Consider the following 21,137-nt stretch of genomic DNA (forward strand, 5'->3'; position numbering starts at 1 on the left):
AGCACGTGACTGACACCCATAAATGGCTTTTTAAATTTTTTCATCAAGGGCCTGTGCCTGGACATCGGGAAGGTCTTCATGTTTCTGGGGGCTGGGTGACATGCTTGGGAAGGAAATGCTGCTCCGATTCTGGGCAAGACAGGGAGCTGCGGCCGAGACGTCCTGTTTCTACTGTTCTGTGAAGGCGACTTACAGCCCCCAGATGTCCCACCAGGGGGAGTGTTCAGTGTTGCCCCCCCCGATTTGCATGGTGAATACAGCAGCCACTTTAGAACTATACTTTTAGCCTGCAAGGGCCAAGAATATACAGACGTGGTGGCTGAGTCCCTCTTTAGGTGAATTTAAGTGTCCACTGAGTGCTGAGTACTGAGTCCACAGTACTGCCCCTGAGACATTCCAGGCGCTCCAATGAATTCAAATCAGTACAGGGCAAGTCAATTCAAGATATTCAACAGGTAAGAGAAAACACCCGATTGAAAGTGAGGAAACTTTCAGGTCAAGTAGGAATCTTGGAGAAAGCATTACGGATGCCATAAACATCCAGCTCACAAAAATTTAGAGTTTAAAGACGATAAATAGATTGGGTCACAAAGTGGCTAAACGGAATGCCGGAGTTGAGTTTCATTCATCTGCCAATGTCTAGAAGCTGGGCCACACCAGGGGTGGGTGACGAAGCAACATGCCGCCTTTCTTTAGGAACACATGGAGATATATAATTCACAGGGAATTCACCTGAAGCCACTGTCCTGCTTCAGTTTGTAATTCCTATTCCCAGGAACTAGGAAAACGGATGCTACTTGATATACTGCCATGCTGAACTTTAAATCGGACTAATGCCAACTACCAGTCCAGTGAAGTGCTTTCTCTCTATTCTTTGTGGAACAAAAATGCCAATAGATTCTGGTTCCCTTTTCAACACACAGTCCCAATCCTCAAGTGCTACATAAGTTCTCCAGAATATAGACTAGAGAAATTAGAAACTTACCATTTTACTCATCAGGCCATCCAGCATGTTCTCCCGATGGTTGCTTCTTGCCTTTCTAGCATTTGTGACTACTTTCCCTACAAGTAAAACTTTTTCCTTCCCACTTCCCATCCTCCAATGATCAATCAAAATTATTTGTGGAAGAAGGAAGGATGAAAAAGAAAAGAAGAAGGAAGGCACACGGAAAACAAAGATGGCTGGGAATTTTTTGTTTTATTTATAATTTTTTTTTTTTGCTTGTATTTTTGACCACAGGTTTGGGAAGGGTATGTTTGGGCAGAAAGAGGGCTAGACGTGGACAGGAGAGAACATGTTGCAAATTCCAGACATTTTTGTTTTCTACATTTTGTAGTCTACAAGCTACGTATACTAGGACAGAATCGGGCCACAGAAAGGGCTTGTTGAACGCTTTGCAGCCCCCAAATGTGATAGCACCGAAGCTCAGTCTGGTTGCCCCCAGCGGACACTGGACTGGGCCACACTTCTGGGATGTCTGAGTCAGAGCTGCCCCTCAAAGAGATGTACCAAGGCTGACAACAACCGACTGGTCCTGTGCCAGGCCAGGGGGCCTCAAAGATGAAAGAAGACAATCCCTGCCCACTAGGAAAGTTGAACGAGAGGACATTGAGAGGTATTCAAGTGCATGTCCAGAGCCACTGGATTCAAACCTAGGAGTACCCCAAAGACAAGTTTCTCTGACCCCATAGTAGGAGGAGCTGATTGTGCCTGTCTTCTGGGAGCATACAGAGCTTTTCCTTTTGTGTGTTTAAGCAACTGTGATCTCTATCTGTGATGGTTAATTTTATGTGTCAATTTGACTGGGTCACGGTGCCCAGAGAGTGGTTCAAACATGACCCCGTGTGTTTCTGTGAGGGTTGTTTATTTGGATGAGACTGATGTTTACATGGATAGACTTTGTGTAAAGCAGACTGCCCTCCATGGTGTGGGTGGGCCTCGGCCAAACAGTTGAAGGCCTCAATCGAACAAAGACTGGTCTCCCCCAAGCGAGAAAGAATGCTACCAGCACATGACCTTCAGACTTCCACTGCTTTTCCAGCCTGCCAGCCCCTTCTGCAGATTATGGACTTGCCAACCTCCATAATCGCATGAGCCAATTCCTAAAAGAAATGTCTCTGTCTCTATATACATACATCACATTGGTTCTGTTTCTCTGGGGAGCCCTAATACATCTTTCTTTCCTTCTTGGACAGAGCAGAGCAAAGCCTAGGAGATGAGCATTGTGTCAAGTGTCAACACATCTCCACTTCTGTCCTGTGTCCCCAAAGACACACTGGATTGAGTGCATCTTCATCTCTGAGAGTCTCAATTTCCAAGTTTAAAACTACTCCAGCAGGGTGATGAGGATACACTTAATAAATCTTAGAAACAAAATTTTTTTTAATTGAAAAAAATCTACGATAGGATTATTGATCTAGAAGAAAAACACTCCCCTCCCGCCCCCTACACACACACCTACAATTTACTAGGAGAAAATAGCAAATTCCAATGAGGCTCTGGCTTTGAGATTCTAAAGCAATCTAGAGATTGGAAAGATAAAAATAAGCCAGCAATATGTTTCTGAGCCTCTGATTTGTGTCCATTCAGCCTGAAGGAAAAAAGAGATGAATATTTTTGCTTTCCCGCAAATGCATATTTAATCTTTATCTAAACATCCTGAATTTGGAGCCTGTCAGGCGCTTCCATAGTAAGTACAGATTGATTTCCCAATTTTCTATCGTGTATTAAGAAAGCCATTTTAAGTCCCAGAATTCATGTGGACCTCTTGTTGCCGTTATTTATTTCTTGTTACTTTTGCTTTTCCAAGTTAATTGACATACGGTTGAATTATTATAAGATCTCAGCATAAGGGCTTAAGGAGTGGATTTCTCAAAATGAAGAGGTCACAGTCCACAAAACCACACTGGAGACAAAAATGTACTCTATTTTTGCAGCTGCCTAATGTTTTCAGTTTCCCTGGCTCTTTACCAGGAATGTGTGAAGCGTTTGGCGGTGGATATACAACTCTGCTTCCTCCTCCTTGGTTTCTCGTAGACTGGAAGCCCCTGCCTGTTATCTAGACCAGAGCTTCTCCAACTCTAAGGACACAAAGATCAAGGGTATCCTGTTAAAAATGCTGGTTCTGATTCAGCAGGTCAGGGGTGAGATGAGATTCTACATTTCCTAACATGCTTTCCCGTGATTTTTTTTTTTTCATTTTATTCTTTTTTTTTTACTTTATTAATTTATTTTTAATTTATTGGGGTGACAATTGTTAGTAAAATTACATAGATTTCAGGTGTGCAATTCTGTATCACATCATCCATAAATCACACTGTGTGTTCACCACCCAGAGTCAGCTCCCCTTCCATCACCATACATTTGATCCCCCTCACCCTCATCCCCCACCCCCCAACCCCCTTACGCTCTGGTAACCACCAAATTACGTTCCCCAGATTAATTTTCAAACCCGTGGCCATCCTGTGGTCACCGACTGCCCTCCAATCCCCTCACCCTCCCTCCCACCCCCCACCCCTCCCGCCCATCTAGCAACCGTGATTTTGATGCAGCCGGTCCACAGACTGCACTTTGCATATCTCGATCTACACCATCCAGTACAGTAGCCACATGTGGCTGTTGGAGCACTTGAACTGTGGCTAGTCTGAATTCACATCTACTCTAAGGATAAAACATATACCAGATTTTGCAGAGTCAGTAAGAAAAAAAGGACGAAATATCTCATTAATTTCATATTACAGGAAGTCCTCAATGTCGTCCATAGGTTCTGCGACTCTAAGCAAAATGACATATAATGACACCCATTTTAACCGCAGGCTATTGATGTAAGCAAGAATCAAGTTCCTACAGCATCCCATGAATGTTATAACAAAACAACTTGAACAAAACGACCTGCTGTACTTCCACTCCAGACTCTCCCAAACTAACCTAAACCCACGCATCTCACAACGAGGTCCGTGGACCGGTGTGTGATCACTCACTGTTGCTGGTCTAAATCCAGAGAAGGAGTTTGTGTCGGAATGCAAGTAAACAACATTAGCAAGCACACTGTTCAGTTCAGCTGAATCTTTTTCCTCTCTTTGAAAGGACCAGAACATGCATTTACCTTCTGGCAGTACTTTCTTTCTCATCACAGCACATAGAGCAAGTACTTTGGGTAATGCTGCTACATACAGTCTCCCACGGACAGTTCAAGATCAGCACCCAGTAGACATCTCTCCCCTCCTAAACCTCCTAAACCTACTCCTGCTCCTCCACTGTCTTCCTCCGGGAGTTGGTGCCTCCCCCGACCAAGCATCCAAGCAAGAAACAAAGGGACAACTTAGTTGACTTGCTATTGAGCAGAGATGATGGAAGTGGGGTCATGAAATGCCGCCTGACTTGGTGTCAGTGCGTGGACGGGGCTAAGCCTGTAGACAGAGTCTCTGCAGAACTCCAGAGACAGAGATGGAGGCTGCGGGGGCTGGAAGGCAGGCGCGTGATGACTGACATGCTTCCACTGGCTGTGGCTTCTCTAGCTGATTCTGATACATTCTGAAAGCTCTGCTGGATGAGAGTCCTACCACCTGGGCACTTTGTCTATTACTCTTCCCTTCTAGCTTTCCCTGGTTTCTTCCTCTTCCAACTAGAACGTCAGTATCCTTCCAGCCTGTGACAACGCCATTACCATTTTGGCTTCTGCCTTTGATTCGGACCCCATTGACTTACCATCTCATGGTTGCCTTTGCGTTCCTTTAAGGTATGACTTGCGTTCCTTTAAGATATGACTTGCAAACTCTAACACAGTAATAAGACAGACCCAGTGCCACCAATCTCCCCTGGCTGTGTTGTCGCTTTATGCCAAAACAACGACAGGTAGGATGGAGTGGGGGGTGGGCGGGAATTAGCACAATCATTTGGAGCCAAAGAATAGATTATGGCTGGAAACTCCCGTCTTGATTTGGTTCAAGGGCCACAGCTATATTTGGCTGGCCCCTGGCTGACATAATTATTATTGCCAGAAAGTAATTTTAGTAAGAACTTAAAAGGAGGACATGGGTGATTAAAGCTCTAATAATAACATTTCTGAAAAGTCTGGGTTAATGAATCTGTAACTCTGATTCAAAGAAAAGAGGCTTCAGGTGTTTGGGGATTAGTACCTGGAACTGAGCTTGGAAAAAAAAATATTCTACTGGGGAGTCAAGTAGGGCAGGGATAGAACACACGCCCCTAAGAAATGTTGGGGAAATAGAGATGTAGCTCATTTTTGCATCAAAAGTTCCTCTAAAAATTTTGTGAGCAAAATAAAGTTTCTCAAAGCAGATAATGTTTTCAATTCGCTCACGGAGCCTCCCTTGTGATGCACAGGGCACTAGACCAGTTTCTTTGGAATATTCCCCATGGTGGAAGCAGGAATACTCTGAGCACTGGCTTAGGCAATCTGGCCCTTTGTAGCCAGCGTTGGCTTTGATTAGGTCAACCTGACGGGCTGATGCCCTACCAGCGGTTAAATATTTTGAATATCACCCTTGGATATAAGGCAAACTTCCTGTCCTGAGAGAGCTTTCAGTGTAGAGGGTGAGCTATGCCCACACATAACCATAGCACAAGGCTGTGTCATAATGATGGTTACAACTGTGTTTCACGGTGTCCTTTGCAAAATGCTTTCGTACACCTTATCGCATCGGGACTTCACGACAGCTCTGTGGTGTGTGTTCCTTTCCTCATTTTGCTGATAAGAAAGCGCGAAGGTCAAGGAGGGAAGTGGTCTCTCCCATTTCATAGAGCAAGAACCCGTCCTCACTGGACAGTGTCTGATTTTCCCTGCAGTGCTTCACCCACGGTTCCCGTGGCCTCCTTATTTAAAACAGAAGGGTCAAAAGCAAACAATTGTTTATTTCACGAATTAATTCTTGCTTTCTAAATACAGATTTTCATACCCAAGTCACCACATGACAATCAGCCTTGGAACCCTGCCATCTGATAGAAAGTTTAAAAAGCCCCCTTCTGGGAAACAAGGTGTTACAAAGCTCAGGTAATGTGTTTTGGGGAAGCATGGAGTTGCCTCCAGGTCCTCAGCAGGCAGTTATGTGTAAAACAAACAAACACATGCAAAACAAAACAAAGAAGCAAGGGCAATGAGACAGTTTATTGCAGAGAGAAGGGGAGAGAGAGAGAGAGAGAGAGAGAGAGAGAGAGAGAGAGAGAGAGAGGGAGAGAGAGAGAGAGAGAGCAAACAAACAAAAGTTTAATGATAAAAAGTGCCCAGTGATCTGGGGTCAGACTCCATTCCTGAAGAAGCCACAGCTGTCACCATAGCTCAGCACAGGAGGGGTTCCTCATACTGGCCCCGAGGAAAACAGGTGAGATGCTAGTGAGAGGAGCCTTGGTATCTGCAGAAACAAGCCTGGGTGTTCTGGACATTCACTCAGGCAGAGTACCTCGTTCTCCAAGGGGCCACACACACATGGGGCTGCCCTTAAAGCACCTCAAATCTCTGTGTACCTGGTCACGGCCAACATGGCCACAGGCCACGGGGGAAACACAAACTACGTCCCGAGGGAGTGATGCCGACGGCCTCTATGACCATTTGCCCAGTGTGCCCCATGCAGACCCAGACTCTCAGACCTGGGACCTTCCGGTTGGTTTGACGCCTTTTCTTCCGCATCGGACATGCACCTCAGCCACTTTCTGTCTGTACTAATCCCCTGCCATGCCTTCCTTCAGAGAACCTTACAGAAATACTAGGTCAGGATGGGAAGGGAACTTGGAAATTGTTGGATGCACCCTCTCTCTTCCCAGGAAAGGAACACGGAATTTACAAAAGTGAAATGACTTGTTCGAAGTCACAAGAAAGGGTAGTCACACAATCAACCTGAGAGGCCATAATTTCTGGTGGCTGTTACTCGACATGTGTGAAGGTCAATGTTTGGAATCCTTACTACCATCAAACGACCTGTGCAGGTAGTAACTCCACCAGGTATTCTAGTGTCTGTGGTGGAAATGAGGTCACCTTCTTAGGACCTACTCCCTGGAACACCCAGCTCTCTATATGAGGCGAGTTTCTGATTATTTAGGTTCCGTGTTGCAGGTACTCAGGGATCTCTCTCTGATGCATCTTTGAAAGGACTCCAAGATAAACTTTTTCTGTGAAGCAGAGAAGCCGGTTACAGTTAATATTTGCTGCCTAATTAGTTCTTTGGACAGCTCTAACGGTGCTTACCTTCAAGGCTGGCATATCCATATCGCCATTGTCATCTGGTGTGTTTTGCTCACCGATTGAGTCACGTTGCCACAAGAGATGCACGAATCAAACCTCCACAGGGCAGGGGTCTCGGTCTATGTTGTTCAGTCCTGGACGACTCGGGCCTGGGACACAGGGGTGCCCAACAAACATCTCAGGACTAAACACAAGTGATCCTTGAACAATATGGGTTTAAACTGCACGGACCCACTGATACATGGTTTTCTTCCCAATAAATATTGGAAATGTATTTTCTTTTCCTTTTGATTTTCTTAATAACATTTTCTTTGCTCCAGCTTACTTTATTGTAAGAAGACAGCATATAATACATATAAACAGACAAAATATGTGTTAATTGACTGCTTATGTTGTCAGTACAGCTTCCAGTCAACTGTAGGTTATCAGTAGTTATGTTTTCAGGGGAATCAAAAGTTGTACGTGGATTTTTGACTTCACGGGGTGGGGGGTCGGTGCCCCTAACCCCCACATTGCTCAAGGGTCAACTGTAAATGAATTAGTTGATTTTCACCAAGGGAACCCCTGGCGCTGGCTCACCTGTCACAGTATCCACCTTCACAGATGCTCCTCCTGCCTGAGACGCCCCCTGTGAGGAGTGTAGCTACACAGCTGCAAACCACCCCTCACCTGCTGCCCCGGACACTGAGCAGCCATCCATCAGCCCAGAGGGTCAGATCCCTGCTTCCTATATTCCACGGTGGCTCCTGGGAATATCTTCTAGGCCTCCCGGAGTTGTTTTCTTCTTACTGTGAGCCACCGGCTTAGGCCCACCCTAAAGGATGGGGGAGTTTTCTCCTTCCCTCATCTTGGAGAAGACAGCCCCCTCCTATGCTAAGGGGTCAGAGAGCCCCTTCCACCGTGGCTGGCCCTCCGGCCCCGCCCTGCCCAGGGAACCCAGTGGCTCTTCATGAGAAGGGGCGGTTTAGTTTCCCATGGCCCCCCCTCCCCTGGAAATGCTCCCCTCCCCAACGTGAAGGTCATCAGAGGCTACAGGATGCATCACAATCACTTGGGGACAGGGTGGCATAATAGTAGGGCATGGCCTTGGGAAATCAACCGACCTGAGGTCAGGTCTGGCAACTTCTACCTCCTGTGTAACCTTGGGCAACTGACTTAATTTCCTTACAACGCAGTGTTCTTATTTGTCAAATCGAGAAAATACCAGCACCTATCTCACAAGGTAGAACGCTAATTAAATAGGAAAAGTTGCTCAATGCCGGCAGTATATGATAAATGCTCAGTGATTTTTTTTTTTACATGTATGAGAGGAAAATAAATAAATGATTATTTATTTTCAGAGGATGGCAGTGCAAATTGGAGAGGTCAAGAGAGGGTCAGACACCCCATCTGAGAAGCCAAGAGGTTCTGGGGAAAGATTCGGATGAAGCTGGACTAGAGGAGAGGTAGGCATTGGAGGACAGAGAGCGTTTGAACAGCTTTGGATGGAGGGAGAATGAAGACTTGGAGAAAGAAGAGAAGATAATGAAAGAGCAAGAGGAAAGTACATTCTAAGCTTCTCAGCAAAGGGAACTTTGGGGAAGAGTTCGCGTGCGTTAAGCAACTTTCCTGACCAGCTTTCTTCATCCCTCAGCAAGGGTAGGGCCCCAGACTATGAGAACACACAGCCTTTCTTGTATTTGGTACTTTTATAATCTTCTACCATTGGGCCATAAACCCTGTGACAGTAGCAACTCTACCAGCTTTGCTTATTGGTGTACCCCAATGTCTGGCACGATCCCCACAAGACTGGATATCTGACTGCACAGAAAGCAGCGCAGTGTCTCTTCACAAAGGGTGAGTTTCAAATTCCTGACTTAAAAATGATTATTGAAGAGATTCAAGTCATTACCTCATTTCCTTGCTGCTCTTGTTTCGAGCACACCACCAACAAAAAATAAACGTTAAATGTTTCTTCTCCGTAACTTCATTTTGGGTGTTAGCGTCTTGTTTATTTCTTCACTCAACAAGGTGCCTGGCTGGGTGAGAGAAAACAGGGCCAACACAGACTGACCTGTTCCTCAAGTTTGAGTCACTCTTTTGTCTCAGAGGTGGTGTGCGTCTCATCAGGGGACTCCCTGGGCAGACAGAGGACAGGCTGAGTGGCCCAGCTTCTTGCCCCACCCCAACTGTGCTTCTGGGCCGTCTGCTGTGTTGCTGTACGCCAAGTTTCCAGCCTAATTCTGACCGTGGGGAGGAGGTACTGTACCCCAATGCAGCACCTGTGCTGCTCAGAACACGGCTCCAGGCATCACTCTCCAGCCCTCTCCCCACTGAGGCCACGTTCCTACGACCGGACTTTGGCCTCGGCCACTTATCTGAGTCCTTGCTGTGTGACGGCAGTTCTCTCCCAGCACCACACTTTGCTTTGCTCCTGACAATAATGACAAGAGTAATTAACAGCTCATAATTTTGAGCATTTACAGCATGTGAGCCACGGTGTTAAAGAAATCCTCCCCTTGCATAGCCTCGTTTGGTCTTCACCAGAATCCTGTGAGGTATTAGAATTATTTATTTCCATTTGACGGATTAGGACACTGAGGCTCAGGGAGGTTAAATAACTCACCCAAAGCCACGTGGCCTGGAAATGGCGAAGCCAGCCCTCAGCTCAGACAACTGGTCTCCCTGCTTCCTTTATTACTTCCCCTTTCTATCTAGGCCCCTTACAAAATTCTCCTTTGAAAGAGGAAAGTCTCAATCAGTCCCTCCCTGGCCAAAAATACTTCAGTGCCATCTCTCTGCTTTTTGAAGAAAACTGACTCTTTCCCGAGTCTACAAGGAAAGCTCTGTAAGCGTCCCCACCCACTGCGCAGCCTCCATCTAATCTTTTTTCTTCTCTCACTGAACTCCAGCCCCTCACCCTCCGTTCCTGGAAGTGGCTGACCTGCTTCCAGCCTTAGCATATTTGAGCATATCATTTTCCTCTCCCAGAAAGTTCTCCCAAGCTCTCTGCATCTCTGTTTCCTTTTCTGCCAGCCTGCAGGCCTGTCTTACAGATTTCAGACTTGAGAGCTTCCACAATCGTGAGTCCATTTCTTGAAATAAACCTCTTTCTCTCTCTGTCTCTCTCTCCCTCTCTGTTTCTTTGGAGATCCCTGGTTGATACAGGGTGTGTGAAAATCTCTATTATGATGGATTTGTCTATTTCTTCCTTTCGTTCCATCAGATTTTGCTTCATATGTCCTTAAGAACTCTGCTATAAATGACACTCACATTTAGATTGTTTCATCTTCCGGGTGATTTTCCCTTTTATTATGACACAATCTTCCCTTTATCACTAATATTTTATCTGAAGTTTACCGGATTATTAATATAGATACAGTTTTTTGCATACTGTTTGTATACTCGGCATTTAGGCAGCACGTAATTGGGGATAGCTTTTTCATTCAGTATGGCAGTTACTCCTTTTTAATTGGAGTGTTCAGTCCACTTACAGTGAATGAAATTATTGATATGGTTGGGTTTACTCTACCATCTTTCTATTTTCCATTTTTCTCTTCTGTCTGTTTTTGTTGTTCCTCAGTTTTTTTCTTTCTTTCCTTTTTTTTTTTTACTTATTTTGGGTTGAGTAATTTTACTATTCCATTTTTTTTCCTATATTAACTTCTTAGTTTATGTCTCAGCTTTTGTGTATTTGAAAAGGTATATCTGGATTTTATCCTCATTTTGGAAGGATATTTTTCTTTGAGACACAGAAATCTTTGTTGACAGGCTTTTTTCCCCCCCTTGGAGCACTTTAAAGGCATTGTTCCAGTGTCTTCTCCATTGTTTCTCATGAGAAGTAGTCTAAATTCTTAAATATATTCAAGTCAGTCCACTGTCCTGTTATTCTGTTATCTCTAATTTCCTGTTAAGGCCTTCAGGTAAATTTTTCATTTCAATTATTTTACTTTTCAGTTCTAGAATATCCATCTGGTTCTATTTTATAGTTTTTTTGGTTTTTTTCTGGGCTAATATTTTCTGTTTACTCATTAAGAGCCTACTTTCCTTTAATTCTTGGGTATGTGTTAAATAAATACTTTCAAGTATTTGTCTGCTACATCCAACATCTGGGTCATCCTGAGATCTGTTTCTATTCAGCTCTTCTTTTCTTGACCATAGATCACATATTTTTTTTTTTTTTGGTTTCTTTTTATGTTTAGTATTCTTTGACATTGTTATTTATATATTGTAGGGGTTCTGGATCCTGTTATCACTCTCTCAAGTATTGAGCTTTTTTCTAACAGGTGTTCATTCACTGGTTAATCACTTTGAACTTGTTTAGGCTTGTTTTGGATTGTTAGGGAGATCTATGGGAAGATCAAGATATTTTCCACACTTTATCTTGGTGGGTTTCCAACAACTATGCCTGTTACCCATGCAGACCTTGTCAAGGCTTGGTTTTAAGAGTTGTATGATAGTGTAAGATAGGGCACCGTCTTACCGTAGGGCACGTCCCTTACCTCCAAGATGTGGTTTTCCTGGTATCTCCGTTGGCTTTACACAGTGGTCCCTTCAGAGCGGGCTCCCTAGTGCATATACCATAGAAGACGGCAAAGATGGCTTTCTAAACCTTCCTAACAAGCCATTCTTCACTCCCTGCCCTTCTTTATCCAGGGAGAATACTGATCTGTATAACACACCCATGTAATATATAACCGAAAGTCACTTGGCAATATCAAACACCACAGAAGCAATTATTAATATCTCATCACCTTGATGGTGGATTTATAGCCTACATCCATCACGTGCAGCCTGGAAAGAATAGCACATGAATATGCATGCATATTGTATAACGCACACTTGTCGCATCTTCTGGAGGTGAAAATTTATATAGCAAGCTTGGGATGGAATTAATTATGGTTGACTTAAAAAAAAAATACTTCTCAACAGCAGCCCTGCTGGAAGTGCTCACCAGCCTTTGTCAGAAAAAGTTCTGCTGGCTCAGTTATTATTTTATCAATCATGTTTAAAAGGAGTGGTTTCCCATCGAGAGTTTGTTCCATGTCTGGCTTATCACTTAAATGGGAACAACACGAATTAGGAAATCTGCATTGATTACTCGAAAAGCTCAAAAGCTGGGGCTGATAAGTGGCCCCTGCTCTCTTCAGGAAGGGTGGGGCGGGGGGTCCCTGATGTAGGTTCAGACTCCCATGGCCAGTGGGGATGAGTCAAAGGGGATGACAGAGTGGAGTTGTGATCGTGTCCCATGCTTTTTGTTTCCCAGCTAGTGTGAAATAAAGACTTAGACTCAAAAACTCAGGGAAGAAAACAACTCAACTGCAGACTTTCCTCCCTATGGAAGATAGATACAGTGCCCCAAATATGAAGCAAGTCTGCTACGGGGTGCAAATTTCTAGAACAAAGTGAGAACCTCAAAATGTAGTTAATGACTTGATTTTAGAGCTGCAGAAACAGAATGCCAGCGAATTCCCACAGGGCGTGGACGTAAGCGTCCTTCTGACTGTAGTTATAATGCATTGTCTTGAGGAAGACCCTGCATGCACTTAGTGGGTCAAGTAGCACCGAGACAGCACTGAAGCCATGGCTGGGTCACAGGGGAGCTTTAATAGATTTGGGGGGTGGGGGAGCAGAGACAGGTAAGGCCTGGAGTATGTGGGGTAAGAGAAATAGTCATTATCTCTGACATCCTGGAGTGCTTTCCAGTTCGTGAAGCCCTTCTGTACACGTTAGCTCGTTTCCTCCTGGCTTCATCCCTGTGAAGAAGTTAGTATAATCATCTTGATATTAGAGATGAAGAAAATTAAGGCCCAGCAGGTGCACCAAGCGAGGCTGTCAGACATCTAAACATTGGCAGAAATGGAATTTGAATCCGATTTTTTTTTTCCTCTTTTTTTTTTTGCACCACATCCGACGATGTTCTTTTCAGGTTCCGAACTCAGTCGTCTTTTGTTCATCAAAAGCCTGCCAGCCCTGCAGCTAAGATCTGAGCCCACCGCAAACAATGAAGACCTGCTTTCCGGCAGTGCTGCGTGAACTTAATGCGATGGGTGCCATGTCCCTTGTATTCCTTTAGCAAATCCTATGTAAATGGAAATTTTGTTCAGGTTAAGGGGAGAGCATCTAGGATTCTTAAGCTTTCCAGTAACATCAGCACAATCTAGAGGGAGGAATGAATATAAACCAATCAAACAGTGAGAGCAGGCAGAAAGCGCTCTCCTCCCCTCTCATTTCCTGCTTTCCTTGGTAAACCTGTCTCTCCCTCCCACTGGGATACATATGGCCCCTTTGGGGGCACAGTGTCTTCATCTTTATGTACCTCCCTTCCTAAGGGGAGCGCACAGTCTGTTGTATGTTGCAGCCATGTAACAGACGTTTATTCAATAAATATTACGTTGTATACATAAGTTTATCACAACCCACTGGAAAGTTCCCGATCCTCTGGCTTTTTATCTCCTTCTGAAGAGGTCTTCTGAATCTTCTTTCATGTTTTGAAGACAGAAATTAATCTTGTACTTTTAAAACATATAGTCACGATTAAAGAGGCACAGAGTTAGGGCAACTCTGGTTTTTCCCTGTGACGCGAAAACAGCTGGCCAGTTCAGTTAGTTCAAAGAAAAAAATATTCACATACGTTGTTAGGTGCTTTCCACAAAGATTAACGTGCACCAAAAGATTTCACCAAGTTGGATGGTAGCAGGGGTTCCAAAATCTTCCATTATTCGCACCTAACAATTGGAAGGAGAGGAGGGAAAAGACATTTGAAGGCATGTGTTTTCTAAAAATCTCAGTATTTGATTCAGTTGTACAGGCTGGCATTTTGGAGCCAAGGGCTGTGTCTTTATGTGGCAAAGCTATCAGCTGGAAAGTAAACATTTCCAGCTGTGTCTGTGGTCTACAACCTCGCTTCCCAAAGTACAGCTGGTGGCAGCATCACCATTGCCATCACTTGGGAGCTTGTGAGAAGTGCAGGATCTCAGGCTACATCCCAGACCAGGTGGATCAGAATCTGCAGCGAGATGGCCGGATGATCTGAACGCACATTAATGCTTGGGAAGCACAGAACTTAATTTCTAGCTTGTCTGCATTTGGGAATATGGAGGTGCCTGATTTACCCCCACAACTTGGAACAGGCCAAGGTGGAGGACTTTCTCACCCCAGGACTAGGTCAGAGCAGCCAGAATTGGGTAGCACCCACTTTCGGCACCCTAAGGGTAGCCATGGCCAGAGGAGGTTATAACAGCCACTGCCCAGTGCCAGTTTTTTTGTTTTTTAGTAACAACTTATTGACATATAGTTTATGTGCCATACAATTCACCCTTGCGAAGTGTACAGTTCAATAGGTTTTTGTACATTCAGAGAGTTGTGCAACCACCAGCACAATCAATTTTAAGACAGGAAATCTGTACCCACTAGCAGATACCTCCGAATGCCCCCTCGCAGCACCCAGCCCTACGCAAATACTAATTTGCTTCCCTTCTCTATGAATTTGCATCTTCTGAACTTTCATACAAAGGGAATCATACCATATGTGACCTTTTGTGACTGGTTTCTTTCACTTAGCACCACGTTTTCAGAGTTTATGTAATTTGCAGCATGCGTCGGTACTTTCTTCCTTTTGATGGCCAAATACTATGAAATCCCCCGGATACATCGCATTTTGTTTATCCGCTCACCTGTTGATGGACACTTGGGTTATTGTCTGTTTTTCGCTGTTATAACTAAAGATGCAATGGACACTCATTGACAGGCTTTTGTGTGGACAGATGTTTTCACTAGAGCCATTTCTGACCCTTCAACGAAGCAGCTGATGCAGCTTCCAGTAAAAGAAAGGCAGGTAGGCAGGGCACCGGGGAAGAACGGTTGCCCGACTGAGGAAGAAACCCTGCTTCCAAACCCATCTCTACCACCTACTGCCTCTGAAACCTTCAGCAAACCACTGAACATCTCCGAACTGCATCTCCAAAATGGGCTTACATGTCAACCACATGACCCTTACAGGTTTTGTGTCTTGTGTGTGAATGCCAAATGAGGTAATGAACATGAAACCATTTTTAAATGCGACCCGCCCCACACACCTAAAGTAGTCTTTACAGTCTGACTGTCCTTATTGTATCAGTGTCCCCACGTGGTTGACAACCTTGACAGTGCCAGTAGCTAGGAAGCTAGTGACCTCGTCACTCGGAGCCTGGGGAGCAGAACCGTATGCTGGGCCTCTCGGGGGCCAAAAAGAAGCCCCCGGAAAGACGATGTGAGTTCACTGCGACTCTCTGAAGCTATGCGTGTTTAAGTTTTCCAGTCAATAGACAACTTTCTTAGGTAAAACAAACAAATGAAGAAACAAACAAACAAACAAAAACCCATCTTATCCACAATGGCTTACTATAGAAAAAGAGAAAAAATAGAATACAGAGAACTGTTTCACTCATTCATTATTTTTCAGCATTTATGATGTGCTCAGCAGCGAGCAATGTGCTTACAGAGGGCAGTGGAAGTGCAGGGGCACAGAGGTACTTGAAGTATTACGATGCTCTCAGGGAAAACCAGTGGGGCCACTTCAGCTTTCTTATTGACCATTGGAAACACAGCCTAGTTCTAGGAAGGAATGTACCCTGGGATTGGCCATCAGGAGCCTGCTTGGAAAGAGTGGTCCAGGAAAGACTACAATTCTTCGAAGAAGAAGGGGAAACAACAGAGGAAAAGAAGAGAAAAGATGGGGAGAGAGGAAAGAAGGTGAGAAATTATGGCCTCTTCCACCACTAAGGAAATGATGGAGCCCACATATAGCTCAGGGGTGTTTTGAGCTAAATATGAGAGCTGTGGGTTCCCCCAGTGCCCAATTTGGGTCCCAGGGGCAGAGTCTAACTTCATAGAAGGGAAGAGAGACAGTGGCTGTGTGGGTAGGCGGGGATTTACCTGCTTCCTGCTCAAGCCCCTTTGCTAAAGTGAAATGCTGTGGTTTTACTGGTTATACTTGTTAATATAATTCCTTGCCCTGACAGGATATGTGTGTGGTAACGGCACCATCTGAGTTAGTGAAATAGATACGCCAAGGTATAAGAGACTAAACACAGCAGGATGTTCATAAAACTCTTAATTGGGACCCTTAGGGCCACCAAGAGGAGGCACGGAGGTTATATAAGCAAATTACCACGTCAGGCTGAAACCAGACATACACACATTTTCATAATTCAAAAAATTCACCCACTCAGACCTCTCCCTGAAAAACTAGACCACCCTGAGGGGCCAGAGCCATCAGCAAACATCGTCCCTTTTTCCTGCACGGCCACCGCTTTCAGGCCTGTCACTCTCCTGCCCTGGGCAGCAGGGCAACTTGGCTGGCCAAAATTTTCTTTCCAGGCCTTTCAGTTGCTACCTCATTGTACTGATTTCTACAAGGGGTAAATTATCCTTTCATCGGAAGACTTCAGATCTCCTTCCCTGAATGATAACAGGGTAGGAGAACGTGCGAAATGAGGCTTCCATTCAAAGCCCAGTTCCAGCCGCTGGTGAGCAGTGGGGTCCCAGGCAAATGACGTTGCCCCCAGGAACCAGTCTCCCCACGTGTGCTGTGGGTTGCTAAGAGTATCCACCCCACAGAAGTGTTCTGAAGGGAGCAACTGCTTTCGTGTCTGGCACTTAGTAGGCATTCCAAGAAGACTAGCTCAGTCCCCCAGGAGACCATTTCCCTTGCAACCGAGCCTGAAGGAAGCCATGAAGCCCCAAATCCTTGCATGGGGAACGGATACTAACAGAGAGTTGTCACGTTCCAGTCCTCACTGCAGGGGTGGAGGAGCCAGTCCAACCTGACAGCACTCACCTGTTCTGTCTCCTCCCAAAGCTCACATCCCACAAAGAAGGCAGGTGCTGCTCTGCAGGGACCTTGGACATGCATGCCCTCCTACCAACATACACGGCTCCAACCAGAGCTCTCACCAGAGTGGCTGACTGTGGTAATGACCTAGTTCATTCGACAGCATGGGCTGGAAAGGACCTGGGTAATAAGACATCTAGAATGCAATAAATGTCCCACTCCGCATTTGTGACTGCTAGAAAGGTCCAGTGCAAATGATAGGCGGTTAATTTGATAGTAAGGAACCATCCATTGAGGAGACTGAAAGGGAACCCACGGCAGAGACCTTTGTGCTGAGAGCCAGGGTGGAGTGAGCCTGTGTACAGGATGTGTGCTGAAGGAGATGCTGAGGTATGTTTTAAAAAATCATTAAATGTGCACACCTGGGGTTGGAAGTCCTTATGGCTGCCCTGCAAGGGTTGGGGTCCCTCCCATCGTTTGGGATCCCAGATTGGTTCTTCTTCCCAGGGGCATGTGACACTCAGCGCTTAGGTGGGGCTGCTGCGCTGACCTCAAGCTCAAGGGGTGCAGGGACCAAGGGCAGCGTGCTAGGTGTGGCCAGGTGATTCTGGGCAGGTCTCTTGTCTCTTGTCACCTCCGTTGTCTCATCTGTTTGGTGATGTTGGTTATGCCAACTCATCTTGAGCTTTGGCTTGTGGCCTGAGGGTCAGAGGAGGTACTGGGGTTAAAAGGACTTTGCAAAGTTGAGATTGGGGTAGAAATGGATGGGGAGAACTTTGGAGACTAATTCCATGTGCTGTGGCACACAGAAAGGTACCCTGGGTGGCTGGTTCAGAGCTTCCTGACATACTCTCTGGGGACTTTGCTCATCCAGTTGAAAACCAAAGCTAGTTGTGGGCAGCCCTGTGCCTCCCCAGAAAACGAGGTAGAACCCATCACCCACCCAATAATGTCCTAGGCCACTTCCCAGCCTCTGAATTCTCCATTCTCCCCGCACAGACGCCCACTCTACTTCTAGGACAGATCCTGACTCAGCGTCAGCCCTGCCCAGTGGGCTCCACCTGGAAGCACGGCCCCTCTAAGTATTTCTGGATGAGCCAGGCCCAGAGATGAACACTGGGACCCTCCATGCTGAGACCTGTCACATCGCCTCCTTTGCAAGCTCCCTATGGTGACAAGTCTCCTCTGCGTGGCTTCATACTTTGTGCTTCAGTGTGAGGAAGCTGGCTTGTGGTGTGGGCTCCAGCCCCCAAGTTCCTGTTCTGATACCCATCTGCTATCCTCCGTCCTTCCCCCACCACTCCCATTCTTAGGGCCAACTGGTCTGGACTTCCAAAAAGCCCCTCCCCCAGCTATGGCAGCCATGCCATCCCCCAGCCATCCCCCAAGATGGTCCCCCCAATCCTCCCCTCCTTGACATTCATTTTCTTGGGCAGTTTTCTCCCACACTGAGTCAGGGGCCATCTATGTGCCCACAACAGAATGCAGCTGAAGTGACAGTGGGTGTGTGACTTCTGAGGCTGGGCCATACCAGGTATCACAGCCTCTGCCTTTCACTCTTGGAGCTACCATTCTGGGTAAGCCCCCTTGTCATAAGGACCCTCAAGCACCCTCAGTAGAGGCCCATGTAGAGAGGAACTGGAGCTTCTTGGAAGCAGACCCTACGAGGTCCGGTCAAGCCTTTATATGACTGTGGTCTGGCTGACATCTGATTATGACCTTGACTTCATGAGAGACCTCAAGCGGGAACTATCAGCCAAGCTGCTCCTGAATTCTTGATTCACAGGAACCATGAGAGATAGTAAGGAGTGATTTTGCTTTAAGCCACTGAATTTGGGGGCTACTTGTTACACAGCAGTAGATAACTAACGCAGCCCGTGTTTCAGTATTTCTGAGGGAGGGCTCCACTCACCCACTGAACCTCTGTGATTTCACGGACAGTCCACAACCCCGTCCTTTTCCCCATCCCAGCTATGTGCTAGTGATCACTGCTTTGCTGTTTCTATCCCATCCCTATTACTCTGTCTTGCTGTGAGTGAAAAAGCCAGCCTTTTCATCTGCGTTCTGAAATAAGACTGTAACTTATAACTAGGCAGGATCTCCACCGGCAGGTCCAAACCGGCACTAAGAGGATACTCATGAGGATGGAATTTTCGAGATACATACATACGTATATTCCACCCCGATAGCCTGGGTTTGCTCTAATTTTTAGTCCCTTTGCAGATTCGCTCTGTAGGTGTAATAGAAAGAGTAATACGTTTTGCAGATGCGCCCATTTTAAAGATGAGGGAACAGAGGCTTATGTGGGAGCCCCCTGGTTTATGTGAAGGCTCAGCCCCTTGGCTGACTGGTCTGCTCCTGGGTCTCGGTCCTGCCCGTGGCTCAGTTTCTGCTTCAAGGGCCACAGCCTGGTATTAAGCCACACGTGGCCTTTATGCCTCAATACACTTGACCCAGTTCACTTTGGGGAAACAGTGAAGTGAAACTGCGTGATGTCATCCGGCTGAGGCCCAGCTGCAGACTGCCCGTCCATCACGGTTGCATAGTCTCAGAGGGACAGTCACCTAACACCAACTGGAGCCCCTGGGGCCAGGAGGAGGGTCCAGGAGGCGGAGCCAGGGGGAAAGGCAAGCAAGGCAGAGGCCTCCCAACCAGAGCCAAGCCCCGAGTGTGGGCCCTGACACAGGCCCAGCAACAGCTGCCAAATTGGAATCAATAAACAGGATAAATCATCCCCTCAGCCATCTTGTGAAAGGGCTTCAGAAATGCAGTGTCATCATCAATTCCCTGGCTGGTGTTCTCACAGATCCAGTATAAAATGTCAACCTAAAGTGGAAGCTCCGAAGCCCCGAACGTTACAGAAAAATGGATTTTGTATCAAGACATTTTCTCACTTGGGCTCCTTCTCTCTCCTCCTGCCAAAATGCTCTCTTGAGCTGACACTAATCTATCGTTAAATAATAGCCAGGCAAGAAGCAAATGGAAACAGAGAAAGATCTGGAGACAGCCCAACATTGCAAAAAGATGGCACGTCATAGACAGGGAATGAAGATGACCATTTGCGGGGGACAGGAGTGAGCCCCGGAGGTATCTATGTGGGAGGTAGGGCCTGTCTCTCAGGGGAAGGCGCAGGAAAATGGTGGGGTGCACAGTGAGTAGTCACCCCACCTGCCCCCACCCCTGCCACTAGCATCCTCTCCAGAACCAGATTTCCTCTCTCCATTGGGTTTGAATGAGAAACTTGGGGTGTCAAGTGCAGCCATGCCCTGAAACCCCAAGAAGAATATATGGACAACACATTTCAGTTCAAAGTCAGAAGCTGCTCTGGGTGCATCTAGACCCCCAATATGGTTCTGAGCCTGAAGACTGTCCCACTCACAGAAAAGGAGCTTTGGGGATACCTTCTCCGGAGGGGCCGGCATTAGCTGAGATCCTGCAGCCTCGCCCAGGGGTCAAGCATGCTTTGGCCACACCGGTCACGGTTGATTTACTGGCATTTTTGGAAGGTCCACATCTTGTCCACAACAGAGGGCATGTGGGTTCTCTGGTCACCAACAACATAAGAAAAAATGATAAGAAGAGCAGCTAACACTTAATTGTGCAGACTCTATTCTCAGTATGATACCTCATTTGATGCTCACAACACATTTGTGATGGAAGAATTACTGCTATCCTCGTTGACACACATGGAAACGGAGGCTCAAAGCGTATAAGTAGCATGGCGAGTCAGCGGCACAGCTGGCGTTCAGCTCGGGTCCACATCTCCTACCATCTCACTGGATTTTCAGCAGCACAAGCTCACCAGTCATGTGGAACTCCATCCCAGGAAACCTTTGAGATGCCACACAGGCCACCCCTGTGTCCCACTGCTCCTCCCGGGCACAGCGTGAACGCACAATTGTCCCTGCAAAAGGAAGGAGCCGAGTCAGGTGGCCCCAAAGCCACTGAGGACCCCATGGCATGGTCCTATTTCTGAGTCGTTTTTTTATTTTCCCAGCACTGATTTTTCCCTTTCCTCATTCATTTTGGCCCTGGTACTGTGAAAGTGAACTAGCCTGCTTTCCAGACCCACTGTGGGTAAGTGACCCAGAAACCCAGGAGGCTAACGTGAAAATACAAATTTTACTAAAAGGCCGCCTGGGGAT

The 21,137-nt window shown here is 46.3% G+C and overlaps 1 long non-coding RNA gene across 1 annotated transcript; it reads right to left on the reverse strand.

Moving 5' to 3' along the window:
• Positions 1-7,206: 7,206 nt before the first annotated feature.
• On the reverse strand, positions 7,207-9,512 carry LOC117018643 (uncharacterized). Its single transcript, XR_004422274.1, has 3 exons — positions 9,091-9,512; positions 7,779-8,013; positions 7,207-7,348 (listed from the first exon to the last, which is right to left on the reverse strand). It is a non-coding gene; the product is annotated as an uncharacterized LOC117018643 (long non-coding RNA).
• Positions 9,513-21,137: the final 11,625 nt, after the last annotated feature.

Source organism: Rhinolophus ferrumequinum, chromosome 27 (assembly GCF_004115265.2).
Source record: "Rhinolophus ferrumequinum isolate MPI-CBG mRhiFer1 chromosome 27, mRhiFer1_v1.p, whole genome shotgun sequence".
NCBI classification, from domain to species: domain Eukaryota; kingdom Metazoa; phylum Chordata; class Mammalia; order Chiroptera; family Rhinolophidae; genus Rhinolophus; species Rhinolophus ferrumequinum.